This window comes from Acomys minous, assembly GCF_964271855.1.
Source record: "Acomys minous genome assembly, chromosome: 13".
Taxonomy (NCBI): Eukaryota; Metazoa; Chordata; class Mammalia; order Rodentia; family Muridae; genus Acomys; species Acomys minous.
The window spans coordinates 8,535,728-8,552,850 of NC_140495.1; positions in this window are offsets into that span (position 1 = coordinate 8,535,728).

Consider the following 17,123-nt stretch of genomic DNA (forward strand, 5'->3'; position numbering starts at 1 on the left):
CCCAGGGTAGCTTTGAGGACCCACAACCGCTTCCACCTGCCCTCTCCGAAGGAAACAATTCTATTTGATTCTACAAGGTCCTGCCAGTCAGAGAGAGGGACCAAAGCTGGCCAGGGTTAGCAGTTCTCAAACGAACTAAACATCTTGGAGTTTTGTAAAATATAGTCATGAGACAGTGTTAATTGAACTTAGAGTTGAGGGGAAGGGGTAGACAAAGAAAGAAAGAGAAAGGCAGATGAATGAAAGAAAAAAAGGAAGATAGAAAGAGAGAATTCAGTATTTCTGATGATGATCCCAGAAGAGGCGAAGACTGGTCAGTTCTCCAGAATTTGCTCAAGCATTTGACTTTTCTTAAGTACCTGAATCCTGTCCCCACTGGCTGAAGGTGAGTAAGACCACACTGAAACCAGCCTTTTGAGAGATTGTTGCCCATGTGTGACAAACGTTATACATCTCAGCATAAGAACGCAGGGCCTCTCCCCTTCCCTAGAAGGGTCCTGAGTGGGCTGTGCCTAGTCTCAGTTGGAAGCTACCCCTCTCATCTCCAAGAACGGGGAACCTCACACTAATGAGTTAGCAGAAGAGCGAAACCCAACCCCAGCCCACCTTGGGGACGGGACCCTCTCAGTGTTGAGTTGGGTGTAAAATGCCTGGGGCTTGTGTTTGAACACTTGGTCACAGCTGGTAGGGGAGCTTGAGAAGGCTGTGAAACCTTTAGGTGGCAGGCCTGGCTAGAGGAAATGGGTTGCCGCAATGCAGGCTTTGGGGTTTGTAACTCAGACCAGCTTCCGCTCTTTCTCTGCCTCCTGTCTCCCAGGATGTGAAAGAACTCCATTACAGGCTCCTGCTCACACGTGGTGGCTGTCACCCTGTCTTCCCCTGTCATGACGGACTATCACTTCTCTTCAAACTATGAGCCAAAACAAGTCTTTCCTTAAGTGGCTTTGCCAGGTGCTATCCGATGATGGCACAAAGGAAGCGAGGAATACAGTCCACTGCCTTGGTGTCTCCAGAGCCTGACGCAGAGCCCCACACAATGTGCCATGGCAACCTCGTTGGTCTGGATAAATACTGGTTCAAGTGAGACGCCTTTGGAGAAGTGGCCTGTTTTCTTTAAAGCATTTGTTTTCAATTCTCTTCTTTTATCTCCACCAACCCTCTCTCTCCCTCTCTCTCTGCTCCCCAGGTCCCTAACCCCAGGGTTGGCACAGATGTTAAGAATCATTACCAGAACCATCTGGCAGGAAGTAAGTTACCCTTCAACCCCTGTTGTCCCAGAAGGAGGGAGCAGGGACAAGGAAGAGAAGCCAAATTGGAATGTCTTTTTGAAAGAAATTAAAGAATAGAAGAGAGAAAAAAAATTTAGGCCCCTAGTGAGCTGAAAGAGACGCTATGCCCATGCATAAATAAAACATGGGCCAGTCAGAGAGGAGATTGCTCTTCCTTGGAAATAGAAAAGGTGGGCAGAAAGGCAGAACCCTCTGTGGAGTGTCCTTCAATCCCTCAAAAGCCCTGAGCATCCTCTGATCACTCGCTTGTTGAGAAAAGGCCTCACAGAGTCCAGGAGGCTGACTTCGAACTCACTACGGAGCTTGAATTTTGATTCTCCTGCCTCTGCCTCTTCACCGCTAGGACTGTAGGCTTACCCACATGATCATGCCAGATTTTACGTTGTCTTGGGGGCTGTACCCAGCACTTCCAAATGCCCAAGAAGCTCTCTACCGACTGAGCCACACCTTTCACCCAACATTAACTCTTTTTTTAAGGTGCATGTGCAGAGGTGCATACACCACGTGTGTACTGGTGCCCACAGAGGACAGAAGACGTTGGATTCCCCTGAAACAAGAGTTACAGTGGGTGCTTGTAACTGAACTAGGATCCTCTGGAAGAGCAGCAAGGGCTCTTAAGCACTGAGCCATCTCTCCAGCCCTTGTCCTGCCATTTTATAGGGGCCAGCTCTGCAGATTCTCCTGTGTCTCCAGACTCGGAAACAATACATAAACAGTTTGCAGATCGTCTGTGGAACCTGCTTGCTTGGACGCAGTGGACAGCAGCGAGCTACCAAGCCGGACTGCTCTTCCATTTAGGCTTATTCCATCGTGAGATGACTCCACTCAGCAATAGTTTGTTAGACACCAGGTGAGGACACTGCAATCTCCATTGATTGCCGGGAAAGGTGGATGAGAACAAAGGATGCTCAAAACGCTGCGCAAGCTCAGCCTAAAGCATCTTCCTGAAAAACAGTTGATTGCGAAGGCCCTGAGCCAGGACGGCTGGGTGCAAGCCATCAGGCCCCCCCCCAACCCCCCGTCCTTTGAGGCACAGCTCCTTGTTTCTGTCAGCAAACCACATATTTCCTAGCGTCTCTGAAGAAACATTAAATCAATAAGCTACCCAAAGGCTGCTGACAAATCAGACGTGGCTCTAAAAAAGACTGAGCCCTGTTGCCAGGGTGAAATGGAAGGCTTGGAAGGTTTCTAGAACCTTTCCCCAACACCCCACCCCAAGGCATTACAAGGTACAACTCGTCTTGTCTCTCGATTGATCCCACAAAGTTTGCTTTTAAAGCTTTATTTACTTTTTATTCGTGTGTATATACGTGTGCCTGCTTGTCTGTATGTGCACCACATGTACGAAGGTGTCAGATGCCGTGGAATTCGAGTTCCTAGTGGTCTCAGCCACCAGATGTGAGCATTCAGACCAAGCCTGGGTGATCTGCAAAAAACACAATGCGCTCTTTCTTGCCTGCCGAGTCATCCGATCCAAGTATGTTTTAAGACCCTTGGGAGAGGACAAATAGACCGTGGGTTGGACCAGCCCAGTAGAAGCTGAAAGTGATTTCCAACTGCAAAAACCATCCCTTTATCTGTACTGCCCTGCGCAGCTTTTAGAACACACCCCACCACTGTGCCAGCAGCGTGCCACGAAATCCTTCTGAGTGCAGCCAAACTAGCATGTTGGTCTTTTTGTCCATCACTGTGACCGAGGAAGGTAAGTGAGCACTAAGTACCTTTCCCAGAGGACACCCTGGGATTTGTGGAAGCCAAATTTAAATGGAAAGGGATCTAATTTATAATTCACTTTCCGCTCTCCTTTCTCACTCAGGAACTTCCTACCTTTGTCACATCCACCCACGGTTTCCTGCTCTCTCCTCCACCACCTGGTAACACCTCACACATCCTGCTCGGGAGGGAAAAGAGCTTAGCTTCTAACATTGACAGTAAAGAATAGTTCTGTCAGTATCAGATTCCCATATTGAAGACAGCATTGGGTTTTTGTACTATCTCCCCAAATACATTCAATCCATTCTACAAATGTTTATTGGCCTCTTTCTAGCAATGTGTAATGAATTGATGTTGGGGACACAAGAACAAATAAGACGGTCCCTGCCTTTGTAGTTCTCTCAGTTCAGAGGGGGTGTCAGCAAGTTTTTGTTTTCTTTTCTGTATTTCAAGTTTGAAGGCCAGACTGTCTCTGTCAGGATTAGCCAACTCTACCATTATAAGGAGATAATGGAAGGATATCATGTAAATAAAGGAGTGTGGCTGTGTAGTAATAAAACTTTCTTTATAAAAATAGTCAAAACAGGAGCTGGAGAGACTCAGAGGTAAGAGCATTGTCGGTTCTTCCAGAGGTCCTAAGTTCAATTCCCAGCAACCACATGATAGCTCACAACCATCTACAATGTGATCTGATGCCTTCTTCTGGCCTGCAGGTGTATGTGCAGGCTGAGCACTGTATACATAATAATAAATGAATAAATCTTTAAAAAAAAAAAAGTCAACACATCTGGGTGTGGGAGTGCCTGTAATCCTAGCACTCGAGGAGGCAGAGGCAGGTGAATCTCTATGAGTTTGAGGCCAATCTGGTCTATAAAGCAAGTCCAGACTAGCCAAGGCTACACAGAGAAACCCTGTCTCGAAACCCTCCCCCGCAAAATAGTCAAAACATACACACAAAACAAACAAACAAACAAACAAACAAAACAAAACAAGAACAACAGAAAATCTTTGGGCAGCAATGGTACATGGTACATGGTACATGGTACATGCTTTAATCCCAGCACTCAGGAAGCAGAAGCAGGCAGATCTCTCTGAGTTTGAGGCTAGTCTGGTCTATAAAATGAATTCCAGAACAACCAGAGCTACACAAAGAAACTCTAACTCAAAAAGATAAAAAAATTAAAAATAAAATACTCAATATGACTTTCAGTAATGGGTCTACTGATCTAGAAGTAGAAAAAGAATTCAACACTAAGACAACTTGTTAAATGTACAGGCGCTTGTCAGGCACATTGGAAACATGGCACCTTCATGGCTCTCTATGGCTGAAAAAGATACATACACATGCACGTATACACACAAACACACATGCACACACATGTGCATACACAGGTGTACATGCACACACATGCACACACATGCACACATGATAAAGATCCTGAGCCTCTGAAACCTGAATGCAGGATATTGGCAGAAAAAGGGTGTGTTTAGGAACAAGGAGTTCAGAATGGAATAAGGGAAACTGAGGCCTACTGCGGCTTCAGCTAGGACCTTCGCCAATTCTGAGAACACTCTGGAACTGGCATGGATCCTATGAGAGATTCTAGATTTTCCAAAGGGATAGGGACTACATTTTTTCTACACTCTAGAGTCCAGGTCTTGAGGAGTCGGGGCTGTGAATACATGTAGTGTGGCACCACAGCCATGATTGTGTCTGTGTGACAAACCCCTGCATCCACTACAGTGAGCCGTCCCTCAAATGTGCTTTGAAGGGTAAACACGAATCACCTGCTGAGTAAAGAGAGGTGAGATTAAATACTCAAGGCCAATACATTTTGATGTGAAACATCGTGAGGAGCCAAGGGTTCACTGGGACACAAGTAGCTCAGGAGAATGTCCCCCAGGTCTTCCTCTCAGCCTGCTATAAGTCACTTGTTTCCACTGCTTTGATCTTAGACTCTGAGCACAGATATTTTGAAGATTTGAAAGTGATAAGTAGCAGTAGAGATGAGCAGTAGAGGTGAGTGGGAGTGGAGGGGTTAATGGGTGAAGTGCCAGGGAGTGGGTGGAGATAGGCGTGTCATAAGTCAGTGGATGCTTGGGAGGTCAATGGATGGATGGATGTGTATGGTAAGTGAACGAGTGGATGGGTTTTGGACATATTATCATTCACTTAGTCTGTCATACTCCTAAGCCCCCTAGGAAAGAAGAGCTAAGCTTTCTCAGAAGTAACAAGTGATCTAAGGTCTTTAGAGTTACCTGAGTATTGAGTGCAGCGGATTGGTAGTGGTAGGAATAAGGAAAGCTCCTCTTATTTGCCACACTCTAATGGTTAGTTTTGATTGCTGACTGGACTGGGTGAGAATCACTTAGGAGACACATTCGTGGGCATGTCTGTGAAGATATTTCTTAGAATGGTTTAACCAAGAAGGGAAAAACCTAGCTGAGTGGGATGGCACCATCCCATAGGCTGGCATCCCAGAAGGAATGAGAAGGAGAAAGTGAGGTGAGCACTCTCATCCATCTCTCTCTGCTTCCTGACTGTGCTCCAGTGGGCATGCCTTCCCCACCATGACAGACTGTGTACCATAAAACTGTGAGCCAATCTGCGGGCATGCCTTCCCCACCGTGACAGACTGTACACCTTAAAACTGTGAGCCAATCTGCGGGCATGCCTTCCCCACCGTGACAGACTGTACACCTTAAAACTGTGAGCCAATCTGCGGGCATGCCTTCCCCACCATGACAGACTGTACACCTTAAAACTGTGAGCCAATCTGTCAGGTGTTTTGTCACAGCAGCAGAAAAGTAATTAGTATGCATACTTACTGCTCAGCAATTCAGTCTGATACCTTTCTCCCAAAAAAGCTGAGACAGCAGGGATTGTGCTTTTAAGCAATCCCTAAAGGCAAGCTCTCTTAAAAAAAAGAAAGAAAGAAAGAAAGAAAGAAAGAAAGAAAGAAAGAAAGAAATAGATGCAGGACATTAGTGAAAGGATCCCAGATAGCTGCAGGGGGATAATGAATTAAAAAAAACAAAAACAAAAACAAAAAACAAAAAACAAAAACAAAAAAAAACAAAGGACACAAGAAGTAGAAACGGCTTTATGAAACTATTGCCACTCAAAGTAACTAGATTTCATGAATCCTGAAGGGGTAACTCTGGAAAGTTTCACAAAAGGCAGGCTTCAGAGTCACCACAGCTGTGGGATGAGGGAGTATTATTCATGGTAGAGTTCACGAACTCCAGCCAACTGTCCTCTCGCTCGGTGATCTTCTGCTGCCCCGGAGAATGCCTGAAGCAACAAGAACTGGCAGCCAGAACCTTGGGTGAAGTCTAACCTTGTACAGATGGCAAGGGCCCCGTCTCTTGATGCTCGCTCACTCACTGTGACAGAACACCTGGCAGGAATAGCGTTGAAGGAGAGATGGGTTCGAGTCATGGTTCCGGAGAGTGCAGCCCATCATGACAGGAATGGTGTGAGTGAGGAAGCCAAGCAGATCGCATCATGGTGGCCAAGCAAAGAAACAGGAATACAGGAAGTGGAAGTGGTGAGGCAAGACGTTGAGGACTCACCTGTGACCTACTTCCTCTACCTATGCACGACATCAACTAACATTTCCCAAATCCCCCAGCGAGCGCATGAGCCCATGAGGGAATTTCATGTTCCAACTGTACCAGTGCAACAAATGAAAGAGTGAACTGGTGCATCATTGACCGAGAACGAGGTAGAAACAGTGCGTCTTGGGCAGGAAATGAGGCAAGCTGAGACGGCCCCTGCATCCCTGAGGCAGGCCCTCACAACTGCCCATCCGCAACCACCTTCGTGGCTGTTGCTATGGTAAGGACACCAGGGATTAAAATTCCTCCAGAAAATCCCATGCTGGGGATAAAGACAGGCTACTCTCAGAAGCCCCTGAAGTTGGAAGAAAGATTTGTCTTCCAGAAGGTAAGTGCATTGCCATATATATGCCCTGGTTTTTATATCCTTTCACTTGTTATGACATTACTGTGGGCACATGGGGACTGAATTTTTTTTTCTCTTTCCAGTTTTAGCCAAATTTAGAAATAAATTCATGTTTCCATCTCGCTGTATATCATTTCACTTCCTCTTAATTCAGGCAAGTGTTTAGACCAGTGTCAAGCTTTATGGCCAGGGGCTCCTGTAACACTTCCAGCTGAGAATTATTTAATGTTTTGAAAGTGCTATAAAAGAGTCAATTTGCTCCATAATTGCAACAGTGGCAATCCTCATAATAAGGCTCTGTACTTAATAACATGTTGGGGTTGGTGACAATAACAGTGAGGGTGTTAGCCAGCAAAGGGCTCAACTAGGGGAAATGTGTATGTGCCACGTTGCTGCTCCCACACCCAGCTCATTTGTGTGGTTATTTAAAGATGTCTCCATCACAGTTTTCCATGTGACTCTGCCCATGTTGTCTCTTTGGTGCTGACCTTTGCGGGTCTGAGTTGTCAGTGTCACCCACATGGCTGTCACCCACATGCTTCCTCTTTTCATTAAAAATTCCCTGTAGTCCCATAAACTCTTGCAATTTTTGAAACAATGGACCTTATAGATATATTCATGTGGTCCTTGTTTAAAAACCCTAGAAGATACTCGCATGTAGGTCTTATCAGGGTTCAATCCTAAACTCTGGAGGGAAAAAATGAAAGTCCACAAAGGCTTGTGTTAACCATAGGAGAGCATTATTGTAAAGTTAGGGAGAATGCCACGCATGCAAGAATATTTCTTTGGCACAAAACTGGTTTGAAGGGGTTTTAAAGAATGCCACAAATGTGGGTGGCTTACACAATGTCTATAGTATAGATTCACCCCCAAAAATATCCAACAGAAATGAGCATTTAGTTTATATTGTAATTTTGAGGCCATAAGCAGTGATGAAAGAAGCCAGATTCTACATAGAAATGTTCCATCTCATCTCTGAGCATCGTACACGCAAAACAAATTCTAGTTAGATAAAAGCACACATGCCTAAATGTAAACGAGAAAATGGAAAATACTAACAGAAATGGAAGGCGATGCGTCTGTGTTGGGGGGTGTAGACAGCATTTATAGCACAGCACAGGCCATCCCCTGGGTAGCTCTGTTTTCTAGACATTCTGTGCAGCTAAGCATAATACAAAGTTTTCTTTTAATTGATTTGAGGTTTAGTATGTGGGAAGCACATTACAGGCTAATGGCCAAAACACATTTTAAATAACTACTATAAGCTGATTTCTAGAGTGAACAATTCGATAGAAAAATGAGCAAATAAGACAAATTAAAAATTGACAATATGAGAAACACAAATGAAAAAATAAGACATCTGGATACACTAGTGAATAAGGAAACTCAGGAAAAAAGTCAACAATAAAATACAACCTTAACAGACTTTCAAAACTAAAAGTCCTGATAACATTTATTTTTGGTGACAGTTTATAAAAATGAGCTTCCTTGCAGGCTGGAAGTAGAGGACATTTGTATAACTTTGTGCAAGATCATTTACTTCTATTTACTGAGATGGTATTTGAGGATTCAGCAATTTTAGCAGCTGTAATTCTGAGAATCTGTCCTGAAGTGGTGTGCTGATGTGAACAGACACAGACATGAATGTGTGCATGCATGAGCACACACACACACACACACACACACAAGCTTATTGGATATTATATGTATAATAAAAATGAAAGGAGAAAAGAAATGGAAATTACCCAAGTGCCATTAAACTAAGAATATAGTCCAGCCTGGTCTACAAAGTGAGTCCAGGACAGCCAACACTACACAGAGAAACCCTGTCTTGAAAAACAAAAACAAAGCAAAAAAGGAAAGGAAGAATACAGTAGTATTAGAGAATATTCTAGAATCTTTCAAATGAATATTCTGTTGTATGGACATTTTATATTTTTAGAGTGAAAAAAATGAGATACAAAAATATCTCTAACTTTATTTCATTTGTCTAAAAGATAACAATTATTTGTTTTTCTATTTTTTTTTCATTTATATGAAGAAAATTCTAGAAATCTACCCCCAAGATGCTGTATGGGGAAATTCTGTTCTTTTATTTTCTCTGATTTATTTTTACAGAAAGCATGTATATTTTTATGATTTCAAGAATAATGATTCTGTGGCAAAGAGGTATATGAGTGGATATTCAAAGGCAACTTGAGGAGGAAAGGCTTTACTTGGCCTTTCCATCACTGAGGAAAGTTGAGGCAGAAATTCAAACAGTAGCTTGAAGCAGAAACCATGGAGGAACCCTGCTTAATGATTCACACTTTGAGTTACTTGGGCTCACACTCAGCTAATTTTCTTTTTCTTTTAAAGATTGATTTATTTACTTATTTATTTTGTGTATATGAGTATCTATCTTCATGTATGCCTGGACACCAGAAGAGGGCATCAGGTCACAGTATGGGTGGTTGTGAGCCACCATGTGGTTGCTGGGAATTGAACTCAGGACCTCTGGAAGAGCAGAGGGTGCTCCTAACCTCTGAGCCATCTCTCCAGCCTAGCTAATTTTCTTATATCACTCAGAACCACTTGCCTAGGGAATGGCACTGCCCACAGTGGGTCACCATTTAACCATCAAGTTCTACACCAATTAACCATCAAGACTGTCCCTCACAGCCATGCCCTACAGGCCAACATGAGAAAGACAATTACACAGTTGAGACTTAGGTGATCCTGAGCTGTGTCAGGCTGACAGTTCATGACAACGGGGACAATGAGCAAGAGTGCTTGCTGTGCAGGCACATATCAGGACGTACATCCAGATCCCCAGGACTTATGTCAAAGTCAGGAGTGGCCATATATGCCTGTCACCCCAGCACTGGAAGGAGAAATGATGTAAGAGAGCTTCTGGGGCTTTCAACTGGTCTAGCTGGAAGATAGTAAGTTCCAGGTTCAGTGAGAGACCCTGTCTCAAATGGTAGAACAGGATAACAAATGTCTTCCTCTGGCCTCCTCATGCATAGGCACAAGCAAGCACATCTACACACACACACACACACACACACACACACACACACACACACACACACACGACACCAGCCTATCCAGGAGGGGTAGAGTGTCCTGCAATGGAAACTAGGGACTACTGGTATCTCAACTTGTTTGGGGAGAAATAGGTGGTAACCTTAATTTGTAGTATTTTTTTTTCCTGGTAGAAATATTCCCACTTTGTGCAATATCAGATGATCACAGTATTCTTGGGTACTTAACACAGCAGATGCTTACATTCGTGTGTATCAGCACTGCAAAATAGTAGTAGTAATAGTAGTAGTAGTAGTAATAATAATAATAGCAGAACAACTTAAATAAGGAAGGTTTATTTCAGCTCATAGTTTGGGGATACAGTCCCCTTCAGGGTAGGAAAGTTGTGGCAGCAGCACATGGGGCAGCTGGTCACACTGCATCTACAATCAGAAAGCAGAAGGTGAACAGGATTCTAGGCTTACTTCCTCCTTTTTTAACAAGCCAGGCAGTTTGGATGGATCTTCCCACCTCACTAAGCTAATCTAGACAATCCCCCACAGGCCTGCCCCAGGCTTGTCTGCTTGCTCATTCTAGACCCGGTCAAGTTGATAGTCTGTGACAACAGTGCTGCTCTGCATTGTGGCACCCAGCAGTGCAAAAAGTCACCTGCTCCAATTCCATCAGACCCCAGACGCCAGAGTTAAAGTAACAATGTAGATTTGCTGACCCCTGCGGGGACCATGTAACCTGCTCTGTTGAGGACATTTGGGCTCAGAATGATCCACAAGCAGAGAGGGACTCTCTACCTAGGAGAGCTTGGATCCCACAAAGGGGCTTTAAAAGCATCAGACCAGGGCAGGGTCCCCATAGCCTAGGAAGCCATGGTAAGGGTAATTGCGCATAAGGCCCAGTAAACAGCCAGCCAGCTCCTGGCCCATGATGCGAGCCTTCTGGGAGACCACCGGGAAGGAGCTTTGACAGGTGCAAGAAGTCCAGCCCATTGGTATTGAGCACTAACGTGTGCGTAATGGTCAGCCAATCAGGATTGAGAGTAGAGGGCGTAGGCGTCAGGCAGAAGAGCCTCACTCTTAAGAATGGCTGTTAAGTCATTTCTGATCTGTTTCCTCTTATCAGAGAAGTCAACTTTCGCCCTAAAATCTAAGACAACCAAAATAGCGCTTTAGTGAATACATCTACAGAGCAGAGAGACCTGGGGTTCTCAACACCTGGGCAGAACCCAGACTCTGGAGGAGACAGAGGCCGCGATGCTCTACATTGACTTGTGGCTTCATAAAAGCCTTTCAAACAGGGCTCCTCAGTCCAGCCAGCCACAGTTATGCCCCTCCTAGAGATAGACAGCACTACCACAGGGATTCACCTCAGGGTGCTAATTGGAGTAATGAGTTAGCAGATAATCCAATTGTGGTTCTGTGTGCTCCTTCAAGGCCTTAATTCAACCTGAAAGGGTGATTAAGCAAAGAGTTGTTGGATCATGACCGGGTCCTCAGGTGGACCTGAGGGTCTTTCTGGTTGTATCTCCCAGGAACAACATTGTACCTCTGGGTTACACTCCAGTACCTTGAGGTCAAGGGTTAGCAAGCTTTTCTCTGCAAAGAGCCAGACAGCAAATATTTTAGACCTCCTGGGTCATGTGTTATCCGTTGCAGATCCTCAGGTGTGCTGTTGCGGCTCAAAATGAGCCATAAACAAAGCAGAATGGATGGGAGGAAAAGTGGAGTCTGGATGTGTTCCCACTGGAACACGGCCCCCAAGACAGCTGACAGCCCCTAGCCCCAGATGTGTTCGCTCATCTGCCTTTCCTTTTGCCATTTCGAGAAAACACGGCCTACTGGTGTGAAATTTTGCAATTATTCCTTGAAATCCCCACAAGAAGAATCACCAGTAACTGATGAGACAAACCCCAGGGTGTCCAGGGCTCGGGGTCATTAGGCACTGTATCAGTGACCTTCCTTGTTGCTCTCACAAATACCTGACAAGGCCTGGAGAGATGGCTCGGCAGTTAAGAGCACCGGCTGCTCTTCCAGGAAGCCCGGGGTTCAATTCCCAGCATCCATATAGCGGCTCATAACCAATTATAATTCCAGTTCCACGGTCTTCCCACACCGTCTTCTGGCCTCCTCAGGCACCAGACATGTACGTAGGGCACAGACACACATACAAGCCAAAAGCACATAGACATAAAGTAAAATTAATTTTAAAAGTGACAAATACCTGGCAAACTCAGCCTAAGGAAGGGTGTGCTTTGACTCAGAGTTGGAAGGTGCTGTCCATCGAGGCAGGGAGGCTGTGCCAACAGGAGCTTGAGACATCTGGTCACATGACATCAGGACAGAGAGATAAGCAAGCATACTCAGCTCACTGTCCCCCTTTAACTCAGTGGAGGAGCCATAGGCGGGGTGTCTTCTCCTTCAGAGATGCGCCCACAGGCTTGTCTCAGCAACGGCGCTAAATCCCATCAAGTTGACAATCTTGGACCCATCACAGTCCCTTCCGTGACACCTTGGTTGGTGTCTTACTGATATTTGAAAGGCAGCTGCATGTGTGACTCCACCTGGAGCTCATCACCCCCACGCTATCAGTTGGGGAACGTGGTGTAGCTCAGCGGTTGAGAAAGATCTTGGGGCTCCAGAGACACACTGGCAAATGTCGCATTGATCAAAAAAAACTAAGCCGAGGTGCAACAGCAGAGCCCCTTATGTTTCCAATATAACTTTTTCATGCATTGTACATTCGATACCCTCTTCAGGTAGCTGGCTCTGATCTGCTCAGGGATCCAGGGATGCAGGCTGATGGAGGCGCCATCATATGGACCAGCTTAAGGGACCATAGTAAGAAAGAAGGTAACATGTTCCTCCTGCTCTCCCATTGTCCACAGGTAGTCACATGACCACAGCTAACTGCAAAGGAGATAAATAGTAGCTCTGTTCCCACCACGCGTGTGCCCTGAGTTGCTGTATGACCTTGGACAGAGCTATTGAAATATTCTGTGTTTCAATTTCCTTCCTGGTCTAGCAAGAACAATAAGAGCTTCGGAATCAAGTATTGTGGTAATAAGAATTGATGATGGGCTTTTAAATCACGGTGTCAGACACTTAGCAAGCATTCAGTAAAAGTCAGCCATGGCTTTTATTATTACTAACTGCCAATTGTGAGAAAAACACCTTATCCCTCTGGGTCTGTGTTCTCTCATTTCCAAATCAGGTATGTCAGTAATGCTGTTAAGGCCAGCTATTAGAATAAATGGCACAATACACTAAAGATCGCAGCATCATGCCCGGCATACAATAAACATTTAATAAAAGTTATTTCCCCTTGCTCTCTGCGATCATAGATTGACCATTTTTTATTTTGTTTTGTTTTGTTTCAGTCCTGGTGGCAAAGGGTTCATTGAGTCAAATGGATTGCAAGATTTTTTGAGGTACAGACCCATGGAATTAGAAGTGATTCTAATGCCAGGCGGTAGTGGCGCACACCTTTAATCCCAGCACTTGAGAGGCAGAGGCAGGCGATTGCTGTTAGTTCAAGGCCAGCCTGGTCTATAAAATAAGTCCAGGACAGTCAAGGCTACACAGAGAGACCCTGTCTCAAAAAACCGAAACCAAACCAAAACAAAAACCAAACCAAACAAAACAGAAGTGATTCTATATTTCCAAAGTTTGTCCAATACCTAGAAATGGAGTTTTTGCAGTATCTTTTTAGGTATGCTTGGAACTACATTTCCCAGAATTCCTTGTTCTTGTACGGTCTGGGTCAGAGACACCAACAGTGAAGTTGGGTAAGATCTGGGACCTGGAAGTGAAGCAGTTGCCATTCTGATTTGACTTCATTGCTGACAAGAGGTGTCAGGAGACGACACTGACATGCAGGTGGACTCCGACTCCACGGTATCTTCTCTCCCTTTCTCCATGCAGCTTTCTTTCCTAATTTGCCTTCCTTGATTAGCAGCACTTGGCTTCCAGTCCCACCTCTACTGTGACTGCTCATCAGCTGCTGTGATGGACAGCTCTGTCAGCCCCTTTGAGTGTCCTCTCCAGTGGCTGAAGTGACCAGCAGCTTCAGAGTCCCCTGACAGCTCGACTCATCGACCCACTGTAGAGGAAGCTCCTAAGGACTGACCGGAAGCCTCCAATGTCCACGTGCCCAAGCCCTGACCCTGAAGCCCCAGAATGACACTGACATCGTGTTTGGAGACTTGTGAATGGTCCCTGAGACTCACCGTGTGAGCATCTGAAAGCTGTCCAGAAGCCAAAGGAGGGCGTCTTAGAAGAAGCCAACCCTGCCAGCACCTTGACCTGGCACTAAGTTCAGGCAAATTTGAGCACAGTCTTGTGAAACAGCCAAAGTCACTCATGTTAGGGGCTTTGTTGTGACTATTACGTGGTCTCTCACTCACCCTTCTATTTTTAGGAACCCTACTTTTCCCTTAACCCCCATGGCTAGGCAAGGTCTAATTTGTGCAATCAGTTTTTTATTCTATAATATTTCTGGAGAGGCTGTCATCCTTATAAAACCTAAGCACATGCTTATAGCAATATATATATATATATATATATATATATATATATATATATATATATATATATATATTGGGCTGGAGCCTGTAACTAACTAAAGAGAGGTTCAGTCTGGTTTTTACCAATTTCTATATCTTGAATGGGATGTTAAAGGTACCACCCTGCAGCATGGTTGCATGGATCCAGGATGCTTCTGTATTGAGACACTGAGGTCAGCATCTCACACACAGATAATACATGTTGGCTCATCTTGTGATTATTTGTTGTCCTATCCAAGAAGTAAAACATTGTATTAGTGAGATGTTAGTCACTGTGATAAAGCACTTGAGCAAAATAACCAACAGGAGAAAAGATTTATTTTCTCCCAGTCTCAGAGATGTCAGCTCACTACAGCAGAGAAGGGGTGAGGCAGGCAAGCAGCAAACCTCAGAACAGCCAGAAAGCAGAGAGAGGGCACACGGGTGCTCTCAAAAGCGTTCAAGCGTTCTCCTTTTAGTGCATCCGAGCTTCCAGAGCTTGCAATGGTTTCGCCCACATGCAGGGCGCACCTTCTCTCACTGTGCTACTCCTTTCTGTTAATTATCTCTCAGACACACTCAGGGGCAGGCTTTGCTAATGTCCTCGGTGCTTGTCACTCACATCAAGGTAACCATCTGGACCAACCATCACACCGATGGTCGAGTTTCTTTCCCTGGCCCTGGTTTGCTGCTTTCACCTTTATTTTCTCTACTGGATCAAAACCATCTCAGTACAAGCACAACCGTGTGTGTTCCTTGGCTCCACTCCAGCTGGCATGGGTCTCGCCATCTAAGCCACAGGCCCGTGGCTGACTCCAGTGAAACTGTGACCAGCTGAGAGCTGCGCTTGCACTTGGTCCAAGGAAAGCCTGAGTTCCGTGGGAGCCAGGCTCTCCAATGCCTTTGGTGGCTTTCATCCTCTGCTCTTCACTTCCCTCCCATCCTCTGTCCCACCCTCCCACCAAGTGGAGCTGACGTGCATAATAAATGGAAGACCGTGAAAGCCAGGCACAGGATGCTGTGGCTTGAATTTGATCTGGTCTCTAACCTGGGAGTCTGCTTGGTTTCGGTTTGGAGTCTGCATCCCACTCTTCTCACAGAGTCCTTGGCAGCCCAGCTCCTCTGCTGCCGCGTACACGCCTCTCTCTGCACAACGCAGCATTTAAAAACCTCGGATACCAGCTGTGTCAGGTGACATGCACATCCCTTTCTGAACAACGGGACACATTTCTCCTCTCCTTAAGTATCATCAAACTAAGACAGTTTCTATTAAAATATATTCCCATATACACCCCAGAGCTAAGTAGGTAGGGCCATTCCAGTCTGAACTGGTTTGGAGGGACATGTACAGTAAGGCAAAAATGTGTGCTCAAGTAAACCTTTAGGAAGAATTTCTTATTTGCCGTCATGTGCCTGGGCACAATTGGGTGTGTTCTTATGATTCAGTGCAGATGCATTATGGGAAGGGACATGTGTAATAGCAAAATGATTCTATGACCTAACCACTCTTGCTATGCTTCTCACTAACAGAAACTCCTAAGAGGAAGCCCCAGTCTAGTGACCAGCACCCTTGGGAACCCTCAGTCCGGTAGCCTGCCGCTCCCTCTAAGCAGGACACTCTGATACTGAAACAAAGTTTCCTTTCGAATCAGCTCTTTGAATAAGAGGCCAAGAACCTGGAAACACCCTCCCACAACCTGGGCCAGCCTTAGCAATACCAAGGGGTGGAACCAGGGAGGACTCTAAAGAGCTGACGGGGGCTCTGCTCCTGTGGTTAATGGGTCAACGGATTATTCTTGCCTAAAAGCTACTTTGGCTGGGCCTCCCCTCTGAGTCTTTTTGCCAGCCTTGCTAATAACTTCTTTATAATAACCCTTCCTAACCGCAGTATGTCTGCTTTATTGTGACATGTTCTCACAACATGTTTTCTTAAATCCTGTAGAGCCCTGTATCGGAGCAATCTTCGTAGACTTCTGGCTCCTTAATATGGTAGGGGCCAAGGACTCTTTACTGTGTTCCGTCTACCTATCAATATAATACAGTTAGTTGACAGACAGCCACCACTCACTGCACACAACACATGTGAATGAGAAGTCCCTAAGCTCGTGCCCTGGAGATAATCACTGTTAAAAGTCCGGGGCATCTATATTCAACTTTGCTTTTCCGCACAGGCTAACATATTTTATTTTCATTTTCTCCTTTAAAAAGCAAAGTTGGTGTCACATTATATACTCTGCTCTCCCATATGTTTTTCTTTTCCCCCCTCTCCTAGCAAGATTTCTTGGAAACACTTCATTTTGGAAAGCTGTTTCTGCATTTGTGTGTATAGAGTCTCATTCTCCTGAACAGTTCCTGATCTGCCATGATATGTCCAATTATTTCCACACTGGAGGATATTTGGGTTGCTTCCTTTCTTTCCTCAACAATAACGCATGCGAAGATCAAGATTCTGTTGATATGGCCGTAGGGTCCCTTGGAACGACAGAGACTTTCTCTCTTGCCTCGAGTGAGCATAAACAGAGGTACGGCTACGGGGAGCCCGCCAGAGATGACCACTCAGACACATTTTACAGCCAATTGAAAGTCTTTTTTT